Here is a 12,001-nt window from a genome sequence, read left to right as displayed (position 1 = left end):
GGTCCACTAGCGCGGTCCTCGCCATCCCTCTCTGGCACAGAGGATCCACTACCTGCCAGCCGGCATCGTGACAGTAGATCCGGCCATGGATCCCGCTGAAGTTCCTCTGCCAGTTGTCGCTGACCTCACCACGGTGGCCGCCCAGCAAGCCCGACAGATCGCCCTTCTAACCCGTCAGCTGTCGGAAATGTCCACCATTTCGCACCAACTTCAGTCGCAACTTCTCCAGCAATCTTCTCCTCCGCCAGCTCCTGCACCTCCTCCGCAGCGAGTGGCCACTCCTAGCCTCCGCCTGTCCTTGCCGGACAAATTTAATGGGGACTCTAAGTATTGCCGTGGCTTTCTTTCGCAATGTTCCCAGCACTTGGAGATGATGTCGGACCAGTTTCCTACTGAAAGGTCTAAGGTGGCTTTCGTGTTCTGCCTTCTGTCTGGAAAAGCCCTGTCATGGGCCGCACCGCTCTGGGACCGCAATGACCCCGTCACTGCCTCTGTACACTCCTTCTTCTCGGAAATTCGAAGTGTCTTTGAGGAACCTGCCCGAGCTTCTTCAGCCGAGATTGCCCTGCTGAACCTGGCCCAGGGTGTTTCTTCCGTTGGCGAGTACGCCATTCAGTTCCGTGCTCTTGCTTACGAGTTGTCCTGGAATAGTGAGATTCTCTGCGCGACCTTTAAAAAAGGCCTATCCAGCAACATTAAAGATGTTCTGGCCGCACGAGAGACTCCTGCTGACCTACATGAACTCATTCATCTAGCCACTCGCATTGACATGCGTTCTTCCGGATGGCGTCTGGAGCTCCGCCTGGATATGGACTTTGTTCGCACGAAGCGTTTTTTCTCTCCGGCTCCTCTCTCCTCTGGTCCTCTGCAATCTGTTCCTGTGCTTCCCGCCGCGGAGGCTATGCAAGTTGACCGATCTTGCTTGACACCTCAAGAGAGGACACGACGCCGCATGGAGAATCTTTGCCTGTACTATGCCGGTACCGAACACTTCCTGAAGGATTGTCCTATCCGTCCTCCCCGCCTGGAAAGACGTACGCTGACTCCGCACAAAGGTGACACAGTTCTTGATGTCAACTCTGCTTCTCCACGCCTTACTGTGCCTGTGCGGATATCTGCCTCTACCTTCTCCTTCTCTACTATGCTCTTCTTGGATTCCGGATCTGCAGGAAAATTTTTTTTGGCCTCTCTCATCAACAGGTTCTACGTTCCTGTGACCAGTCTCGCCAGACCCCTCTACATCTATTGTTTTTACAATAAAAGATTGGACTGTCTCGTACGTTTCCACACAGAACCCCTCCTAATTTGCATCGGACCTCATCACGGAAAAATTGAGTTTTTTTTCCTCAGGTTCTTTGGCCCCAAGAAGAGGGGGAGACCCAAGGGGGGGGGTACTGTTACGCCGAGCGCTCCGGGTCCCCGTTCCTCCCCGGAGCGCTCGCCTCATCTTCGTTGTTGCAGCGCCCCGGTCAGATCCACTGACCGGGTGCGCTGCGGTCCCGCCTTCAGCCGGGATGCGATTCGCGATGCGGATAGCGCCCGCTCGCGATGCGCACCCCGGCCCCCGTACCTGACTCGCTCTCCCTCGGTCCTGTCCCGGCGCGCGCGGCCCCGCTCCCTAGGGCGCGCGCGCGCCGGGTCTCTGCGATTTAAAGGGCCAGTGCACCAATGATGGTGCCTGGCCCAATCTTCCCAATTAGCTTAATTGGCTCCCACCTGTGCACTTCCCTATATCACCTCACTTCCCCTGCACTCCCGGGCCGGATCTTGTTGCACTTGTGCCTAGTGAAAGCGTTCCCTTGTCTGTTCCTAGTCCGTGTTCCTGACCTCCTGCCGTTGCCCCTGACTACGATCCTTGCCGCCTGCCCCCGACTTTCTGCTACGTCCGACCTTGCTTCTGCCTACTCCCTTGTACCGCGCCTATCTTCAGCATCTTCAGCAGCCAGAGAGGTGAGCCGTTGCTGGTGGATACGACCTGGTCACTACCGCCGCAGCAAGACCATCCCGCTTTGCGGCGGGCTCTGGTGAAAACCTGTAGTGGCTTAGAACCGGTCCACTAGCGCGGTCCTCGCCATCCCTCTCTGGCACAGAGGATCCACTACCTGCCAGCCGGCATCGTGACAGTACGGAATTGGATGGCGTACTCGCCTACAGAAGAATTACCCTGGACCAGGTTCAGCAGGGCAGTCTCGGCAGAAGAGGCTCGGGCTGGTTCCTCGAAGACACTTCGAATCTCCGCGAAGAAAGTGTACAGAGGCAGTGACAGGATCATTGCGGTCCCAGAGCGGTGTGGCCCATGACAGGGCTTTCCCAGACAGAAGACTTACCACGAAAGCCACCTTTGACCTTTCAGTTGGAAATTGGTCCGACATCATCTCCAAATGCAGGGAACATTGTGAAAGAAAACCACGGCAAAACTTAGAGTCCCCATCAAATTTTTACGGCAAGGATAATCGGAGGCTGGAAGCGGCCACTCGCTGCGGAGGAGGTGCAGGAGCTGGTGGAGGAGATGGTTGCTGAAGCTGTGGTAGCAGCTGCTGTAGCATCACGGTCAGTTGAGACAGCTGGTGGTCTTGTTGCGCTATCTGTTGCGACTGCTGGGAGACCACCGTGGTAAGGTCAGCGACAACTGGCAGCGGGACCTCAGCGGAATCCATGGCCGGATCTACTGTCAGGATCGGCAGGCTAAAGGTGTATCCTCTGTGTCAGAAAGGGATTGGCGTGGACCGTGTCAGTGGACCGGTTCTAAGTTGCTACTGGTATTCACCAGAGCCCGCCGCAAAGCGGGATGGTCTTGCAGCGGTGGTAGCAACCAGGTCGTATCCACCGGCAATGGCTCAACCTCTCTGACTGCTGAGATAGGCGCGGTACAAGGGATTAGACAAAAGCAAGGTCGTACGTAGCAGAAGGTCAGGGCAGGCAGCAAGGATCGTAGTCTGGGGCAACGGCAAGAGGTCTGGAACACTGGCAAGGGATACACAAGGAACGCTTTCACTGGCACAATGGCAACAAGATCCGGCAAGGAAGTGCAGGGGAAGTGAGGTAATATAGGGAAGTGCACAGGTGAACACACTAATTAAAACCCATGCGCCAATCAGTGGCGCACCGGCCTTTTAAATCGCAAAGAACCGGTGCACGCGCACCCTAGGGAGCGGGGCCGCGCACGCCGGGACAGCACAGACAGGGAGCGAGTCTGGTAAGCGGGTCGGGGTGCGCACCGCGAGCGGGCGCGTCCCGCATCGCGAAACGCATCCCGACTAGGGACATTATCGCAGCGCACCCGGTCAGCGGGTCTGACCGGGGCGCTGCGAACAGGAGAACGCTGCGAGCGCTCCGGGGAGGAGCGGGGACCCGGAGCGCTCGGCGTAACACCAACAGGGTAAGGTTGCGGCACCAACCACGGTCTTGCCACTCCCTAGGACACGCCTCCGCACACCACTCACCACCGAAAAAAAGCCCAAAACCATAAGACCCAGCCGCCTCCGTGAACAATTGGAGTTCAAATTTGCACACTTCAGCCGCCTGCCAACAAGTACAGCCATTATACTTTCTCAAAAACTCCCGCCAAATTAAAAACATCGTAATGCATTTGCCTCGAAATGCAAATATGGTGGCCAGGGCGGGAAGCGCCCTTCATGGCCAAAGACAGCTGTCTAGAAAACACGCGACCCATAGGCATCACCCGACAGGCAAAATGACGTGTACACTCAACACTAAAAATATATATAATTCTTGTACATACAAATGTATAAAATGCTAAAGGTGTTTAGTAGGTAGCTCAACAGGGGACACCTCGGGTCCTCCGAGGGTAGTATTATTGCTGTCGCCCATCGCTAGCACCTGTCTCAACAAAAATAGTAGGGAGGATTCCCCTCAAAATAGTACTTGCACACAGTACTCTAGATTACTAACTTAAATGTACTACCTCAAGTTTCTCTAGTACATACACCAAAATAAATATCTCACTTAAGAAAACACTTAGGAATTGTAGCATATTGATACCCAATTCCTGCCACTGTTAGGTACACTTCTTTGCGTGTGAGATGCTCTGCCTGGCCAGTAGGTGCTCTTGCTAATACAGAATTAAACACGTAATTCTAAGAATAACCTAGTTAGGTTGTTTTTGAAAGTGCTCTAGGGATAGGTAGCGTGTAGCCGATAGACCCTAGCAGCCACCCTTACTGTGACCTAGCCTGTGTACTTACAGGTAACTTATTGTTGGCAAAGAAATAAAATGTGTGAGATAATAAAAGTGTCTAAGTCAGCTTGAAACTAAAGGTAAATAGAGCTGTACTAATGTCTAGATAGTCTCATGTATAGAGAGTTATACTAATGTTCAGTTTAGCCTCATAGAATGTGTAGCGAACTAATACGATGTCTTAGGAGCTATGAACTACATGTCAGATAGCTGCCTAATTGTCTAGTAAGCTTTGGAATGTATAATAAGTTTAATAAAGTTGTCTAGGAAGCTAGAAACTAACGGATAGATAGCTTCTTCAAATGTCTAGATAGCATTTTTGTCTAGATAGCACCAATGCCTAGATAGATTCTAATTGTCTAGTCCAGATACTAGTAAGAGTATCAAAAGAATGTAAATGTGTTCAATGTTTACTTAGGATGTATAGTGAGACAGAGGGACTAGGACAAGGACAGGATGACCTATAAGGTCATCCTGTCCTTGTCCTAGTCCCTCTGTCTTAGTGGACAGACGTCGAGGTTGACTTATCTTAAGTAAGGGGGCTTGTGGTGTCCCGGTACCGTATCCTATCCGGTCCCTTTTATTGTGGGTCCCAATAGCCAGAGTCCCTAGGACGTCAGGGTCCCAATTGTCTAGTTCACCCCTAGTCACCTCTCATCCAGTTGGTAACTGTCCAGTAACCACTTAATATTTGGACGTATCAGATTGTATAAATGTAAATAAATAGTTAATTACCTGGCCATAGCGTAGCAGGACCTGCGGGTCACGTGGTTAGGTGAACTCTATGGTATTTCTGCTTGAGGACCTCTGGAGGTCCCTGTGACGTAGTCAATCCCATCACACTGTGTAACAGTGAGTGACAGGTGTTCGGATCAATCAGATTAGCCCCTCCCCTGCCCATATAAGGGAGCGGCGGCCATGTTCTCGCTTTCTTGTCCTGTGCAAGCAAGCAAGAAGCATCTGTGCTGCTGAGATCACTGAGTCTAGGCCTGAGCCTTGCGGCGACGGCCGATAACTTCTAATTTCTGAGTGTATCAATCCCCACGCACTCTGCAAGATCACCGGACCTTATCTATCCCCTAAATCCGGACGGATCTGCAATAACTACATTAAATTCAGAGACTTTTAATATCATTCAAGGTCCGCAACAATTATCAGTCATTGAGATATATAAAGACTGTTTGTCTGAGACTGTCATTGTTCATTGACAAGCACTTAAGTAAAGTTTGTTCAAGTACCTTGTGGACCTTCAGTCATTTTATTACATGCACCAATCGTTTCTGGGAAGGGCGGCGATAGGCCGGAGAATTACCTCAGCATACTAGCCCTCAGCCTGGCGTCACGAACTCTAGGGTTAACATTAACCCCTTATCTAGTACCACATCCCAACTACCCTACACCCCCCAGGGCTACCACACCTGCTTCACAACAGAATTAGCAAGATGAATAAACCACCTCTCCTTATGGGACATAACAGGCTGTAGCTGAACTAGGCCTAAACCTTCTCTCCTCGTGGGACCTTACAGGTTACAGCTGAACTAGGCCTAAACCTCCTCTCCTCATGGGGCCTAACAGGTTATATAGCTGAACTAGGCCTAAACCTCCTCTCCTTGTGGGACCTAACAGGTTACAGCAGAACTAGGAATTAATCTCCACTCCTCATGGGACCTAACAGGTTACAGCCAAACTATGCCTAAACCTCCTCACCTCGTGGGGCCTAATATATTACAGCTGAACTAGGCCTAAACCTCCTCTCCTCTTGGGGCCTAACAGGTTACCGCTGAACTAGGCCTAAATCTCCCCTCCTAATGGCACCTAACAGGTTACAGCAGAACTAGGCCTAAATCTTATCTCCTCATGGGACCTAACAGGTTACAGCAGAACTAGGCATAAACCTTATCTCCTCATGGGACCTAACAGTTTATAGCTGAACTAGGCCTAAACCTCCTCTCCTCATGGGACCTAACAGGTTCACACTTGTACCTTACAGCAGAACTAGGAATTAATCTCCACTCCTCATGGGACCTAACAGGTTACAGCCAAACTAGGCCTAAACCTCCTCACCTTGTGGGGCCTAACATGTTACAGGTGAACTAGGCCTAAGCCTCCTCTCCTCATGGGACCTAACAGGTTATAGCTGAACTAGGACTAATTTAATTTAAGACTAGTTTATCGACCTGTTTGCAGGATCACAATACAGAGATGACAGTTCAGATAATAGAGACAAGGATACTGCCATCCTGTCACACACGTGCAGATTAAACTTTGTGAGGAGCCACAGTCCTCTGAGAATGGCCAGACTTTATCCTGACTCGACATAGGCTTGACTGGTGGTGACTGAAATTAGAGCTCCATTAGTTAAGCATATCGGGGTCTTCACAGGGGCAGTCCATAGAAACTTCAAAAGTCCCTCTCCCTCACCTATGTTTCATTGGATGTAAGCTTGGATGCCACTTACCTGAGGGCATCAGGCAGAGGGGCACCAGACCAGAGTCTGTCACAGGGATAGATGTGGCCCTGAAGATTACCCACACCCTAATTTAATTTGCTATCGGGCCAATGAAACCTATGCTATTATCCTGAAAGCACCTTGGCAGCGGGATCGTGGAGAAAGATTTTCAGCAGGTTCTGGAACAGGTGGATACCACTTGGGCCTATTCTTATTAAAGGTGTGAGAGCAGCTGGAGACATCCCCTCACTGCAGACTAAAGCCAGACCAGACCAACTAGGCCGGACCCCTCCCTGTCCCAGCGGACTGGGGTTGAGGCAGACTGGCTCAACCTGATTAGCTGAGGACTGTTATCGTGGCTACTCACCAGTTCTTTATAGCGAAAAACAATGAACTTACATAGCAGTTAAAGGTACAGTAGGCAGAAATGCTGAAAAAAACATAAATACATTTTTCAGATAAAAACATAATAAGACTGAAGTTTTGCAGGCACCTTAGGGACAGCAACCATCCGAACAGAGTTTCGGTAGCGGAGGTATTCCTTCTCTGGGACACCACACTGACTAGGTTAGACAACCCTCTGGGGAGAGAGAGTTAGACCTCAGGAGTCACCTCCCTCAGAACATTCTAATAACTTCAAGAGCAGAGGTCTATATGAAGGAAGGTCATGAGACCCAATTCTCACATATCTTCATGTATTTCCAACCAATGGTGGAAGTACAGAATAATTAACCCTTGCACATCCTAACACTTATGTGTGTGCACTTTTATAGCAGTGTTTAAAATATTGTAATGTATATACATATATATATATATATATATATACTATTCCTGTACTGTCCTCACACACTCCTCTACACTACATCTCATCCTGTATATATATATATATACTATTTCTGTACTGTCCTCACACACACTCCTCTACACTACACCTCATCCTGTGTATATATATATACATATATATCTACTATTCCTGTACTGTCCTCACACACTCCTCTACACTACATCTCATCCTGTATACATATATATATATATATATCTACTATTCCTGTGCTGTCCTCACACACTCCTCTACACTACACCTCATCCTGTATATATATATATATATATCTACTATTCCTGTACTGTCCTCACACACACTCCTCTACACTACACCTCATCCTGTATATACTGTATATCTACTATTCCTGTACTGTCCTCACACACACACTCCTCTACACTACACCTCATCCTGTATATATATATATATATATATATATATATATCTACTATTCCTGTACTGTCCTCACACACACTCCTCTACACTACATCTCATCCTGTATATATATATATATATCTACTATTCCTGTACTGTCCTCACACACACTCCTCTACACTACATCTCATCCTGTATATATATATATATATCTACTATTCCTGTACTGTCCTCACACACACTCCTCTACACTACATCTTATCCTGTATATATATATCTACTATTCCTGTACTGTCCTCACACACACTCCTCTACACTACACCTCATCCTGTATATATATATATATCTACTATTCCTGTACTGTCCTCACACACACTCCTCTACACTACACCTCATCCTGTATATATATATATATATATATCTACTATTCCTGTACTGTCCTCACACACACTCCTCTACAATACACCTCATCCTGTATATATATATATATATATATATATATATATATCTACTATTCCTGTACTGTCCTCACACACTCCTCTACACTACACCTCATCCTGTATATATATATCTACTATTCCTGTACTGTCCTCACACACTCCTCTACACTACACCTCATCCTGTATATATATATATATATATATATATATATTTCTACTATTCCTGTACTGTCCTCACACACACTCCTCTACACTACACCTCATCCTGTATATATATATATATATATATATATATATATATATATATATATCTACTATTCCTGTACTGTCCTCACACACACTCCTCTACACTACACCTTATCCTGTATATATATATATATATATATATATATATCTCTACTATTCCTGTACTGTCCTCACACACACTCCTCTACACTACACCTCATCCTGTATATATATATATATATATATATATATATCTCTACTATTCCTGTACTGTCCTCACACACACTCCTCTACACTACACCTTATCCTGTATATATATATATATATATATATATATATATCTACTATTCCTGTACTGTCCTCACACACACTCCTCTACACTACACCTCATCCTGTATATATATATATATATATATATATGGATGAAAGGGGAGACAGCACCGATCAAATCAGCATGTGCAGGTGATCATCCGGGAGTGCCAACCCGGAAAGGCATACAGGAATTCAGAGGGGATACAGCACCAAATAGCTGAGGACTCAGGCTGGTAGATGGAGCAAGATTTTATTTGCCATCCATGTGCAACGTTTCGGCAATAAACGGCCTTTTTCAAGCATATCAAACAAAGTGACAATGTGCATATATATAGGAATCACAACATGCTGTGATTGGTTACATAACAGGTGTTATACATATCATTACAATCAATGACCACATCCTATTGGCTAAATTGTGTTGTCATAGTGATTCAAATACACAAAAGATATAAATCTTAAAAAATATGAGAAAACAACCATCAAAACATATATAGGCTTCAGATGTGTTCACTGGGACTTCACTTACATTGATCCATGTCTCCGATTGCATCTTCATCATATAGATCGCATGAGAGATCTAGCGTGCGTGTGTGACAGCTGCGTTTGTAAATAAACAAACTGCGGCTGCGTGGCTCCACACCATGTAGTTCCGATCAGCTGACCACTATAGGTCAGCTGATGCAGGAGCATCATAGATGTCCGGGATCAGAACAAAATGATCCGCGCAAGCGCCAACTGCCTGCGCATGCGTAGTGTGTCTACATGGGTCATCGCATATCGGTGAATCGGCCTGCGCATATCATATGCGCCTGTCGATACCCGAAGTGTGCCTGACCAAAGACGCACCGCATAGTCTATAATACATATGAGTCTAAATAGACTTCTATACATGTATTACCCAAGACAAATTTACTTTAAACACGGGCATCTATATTAATACCAACACAGAAGTATGTCACAAGAAGATGTCATATTGAAACAAGGATCAATGTATCATAAACTATATTTAAATCATAGAATCTATAATTGTACAAAAGAAAAATAAAGGAAATAAATAAAAATAAAAATAAAGAAAAAAGGAGGGAAAAGTAGGAAGAAAAAAAGGGGGGGAAAAAAAGAAAAAGAAAAAAGGAAAACAGGAGGGAAGAGAAAAAGAAGGGGAATTAAAGAACGAGAAAAAGGAAAAAGAAAAATAGAAATAGAAAAGAGGATAACCTAAATGCCTACATAAAGGGTTTCAAGCCAAAATCCATATTCAATCCCTTTGGATACATCGTATCTAATATATAGATCCATTTAAGTTCTTTCTGACGCAATAATTTCTCCCTGTCACCCCCTCGTCTCAACACAGGTACATGATCTATAATGCGAAATCTTAACTGACTAATACTATGACCAAATTCCAAAAAATGTTTAGGTAGTGGGAGATCAACCCTCTTAGTCCTAATAGAAGATTTATGACCATTTAATCTTATCCGGCATTCATTGGTGGTTTCACCTATGTAATAAAGCCCGCATGGGCAGGTCAACAAATAGATTACAAAGGAGGAGCGACATGTGTATCTACCATAGATCTTGAATGGTTTGCCTGTATGTGGGTGATTAAATGAATCACCCTTTATCATAGAATTACAATGACTACAATTTAAGCAGGGAAAATTGCCCTGTTTAAATTTTTGTGTACCTTTATCTTTGAATGAGCCGACATCAGATTTAATGAGACGGTCTTTAAAACTGCGTCCCTTTCGGTATGCCATTATTGGTGGCTTATCTAAGCCAGTAGTCTTACTCACGAGTGACCAGTTATGTGTAATAATATTAGCTATAGCCTGGCTATTAACTGAATACGTAGACACAAATGGTATCCTATCTGTAGGTTGTTTAGGGGTACTATGTAATAGAGTGGATCTATCGACTTGTAAGAGTCTATTTGAGTGATGATTTAACAGACGTTGTGGAAAACCCCTACGTCTAAATTTCCCCTGCATTTCATCGATTCTTTTAGAGGACTGTATAGGGTCTGAAACTATCCGTTTAACACGTAGCAATTGGCTCCATGGGAGTGATTTAACTGTGGATCTAGGATGGAAACTGTCATATTGTAAAACACTATTCCTATCTGTTTTCTTTGTGTAGAGATCCATTGACAATCTACCGTTAGTTATTGTGACAAACGTGTCCAAAAATTGAATCGATGATTCGGACACCACCATGGTGAACTGAAGTTCAGGGTATATACCATTCAGTTCATCAAGGAACAAATGAAGTTGTGACAAAGTACCCGTCCAAATCACGAAGGTATCATCTATGTATCGGAACCAAGTCCGTACATGAGGATACCATCGTGATTTGTAGATATAAGTTTCCTCAAATTCCGTCATATATACATTTGCATACGTTGGGGCCACATTGGACCCCATGGCCGTTCCCCTGTTTTGGACATAGAAGTCATCCCCAAACAGAAAATAATTCCGTCTGAGGATGACCCCCAATAAGTCCAAAACAAGGGAACGTGCCCCTGCAGAAAGATCAGTGGATAATAGGCAATTGGCGACCGCCTGGATCCCCTTTGAGTGTTCGATCGACGTGTAAAGATATTTTTTAAGATTTATATCTTTTGTGTATTTGAATCACTATGACAACACAATTTAGCCAATAGGATGTGGTCATTGATTGTAATGATATGTATAACACCTGTTATGTAACCAATCACAGCATGTTGTGATTCCTATATATATGCACATTGTCACTTTGTTTGATATGCTTGAAAAAGGCAGTTTATTGCCGAAACGTTGCACATGGATGGCAAATAAAATCTTGCTCCATCTACCAGCCTGAGTCCTCAGCTATTTGGTGCTGTATCCCCTCTGAATTCCTATATATATATATATATATATATATATATATCTACTATTCCTGTACTGTCCTCACACACACTCCTCTACACTACATCTTATCCTGTATATATATATATATCTACTATTCCTGTACAGTCCTCACACACTCCTCTACACTACACCTCATCCTGTATATATATATCTACTATTCCTGTACTGTCCTCACACACTCCTCTACACTACACCTCATCCTGTATATATATATATATATATATATATATATATATATCTCTACTATTCCTGTACTGTCCTCACACACACTCCTCTACACTACACCTCATC

At 45.2% G+C, this 12,001-nt stretch overlaps 1 protein-coding gene across 5 annotated transcripts in view; it reads right to left on the bottom strand.

The window, feature by feature from the left end:
- Positions 1–12,001, bottom strand: part of FGF11 (fibroblast growth factor 11) — a 68,906-nt gene that overhangs the window by 53,432 nt on the left and 3,473 nt on the right. For 2 of the 5 annotated variants that reach the window (XM_056553543.1, XM_056553544.1), the window contains one exon: positions 7,141–7,227. The gene's annotated coding sequence lies outside the window, so the exon portion shown is untranslated. Of the gene's footprint in view, positions 1–7,140; positions 7,230–12,001 lie in introns of those variants that run through there. The other 3 variants (XM_056553542.1, XM_056553545.1, XM_056553541.1) reach the window with 2 other exon arrangements.

This window comes from Hyla sarda, unplaced genomic scaffold (genome assembly GCF_029499605.1).
Source record: "Hyla sarda isolate aHylSar1 unplaced genomic scaffold, aHylSar1.hap1 scaffold_326, whole genome shotgun sequence".
Lineage (NCBI taxonomy): Eukaryota > Metazoa > Chordata > Amphibia > Anura > Hylidae > Hyla > Hyla sarda.
Note: the sequence above shows the minus strand (reverse complement) of the source record. Positions and strands in the feature narration are given on the sequence as shown.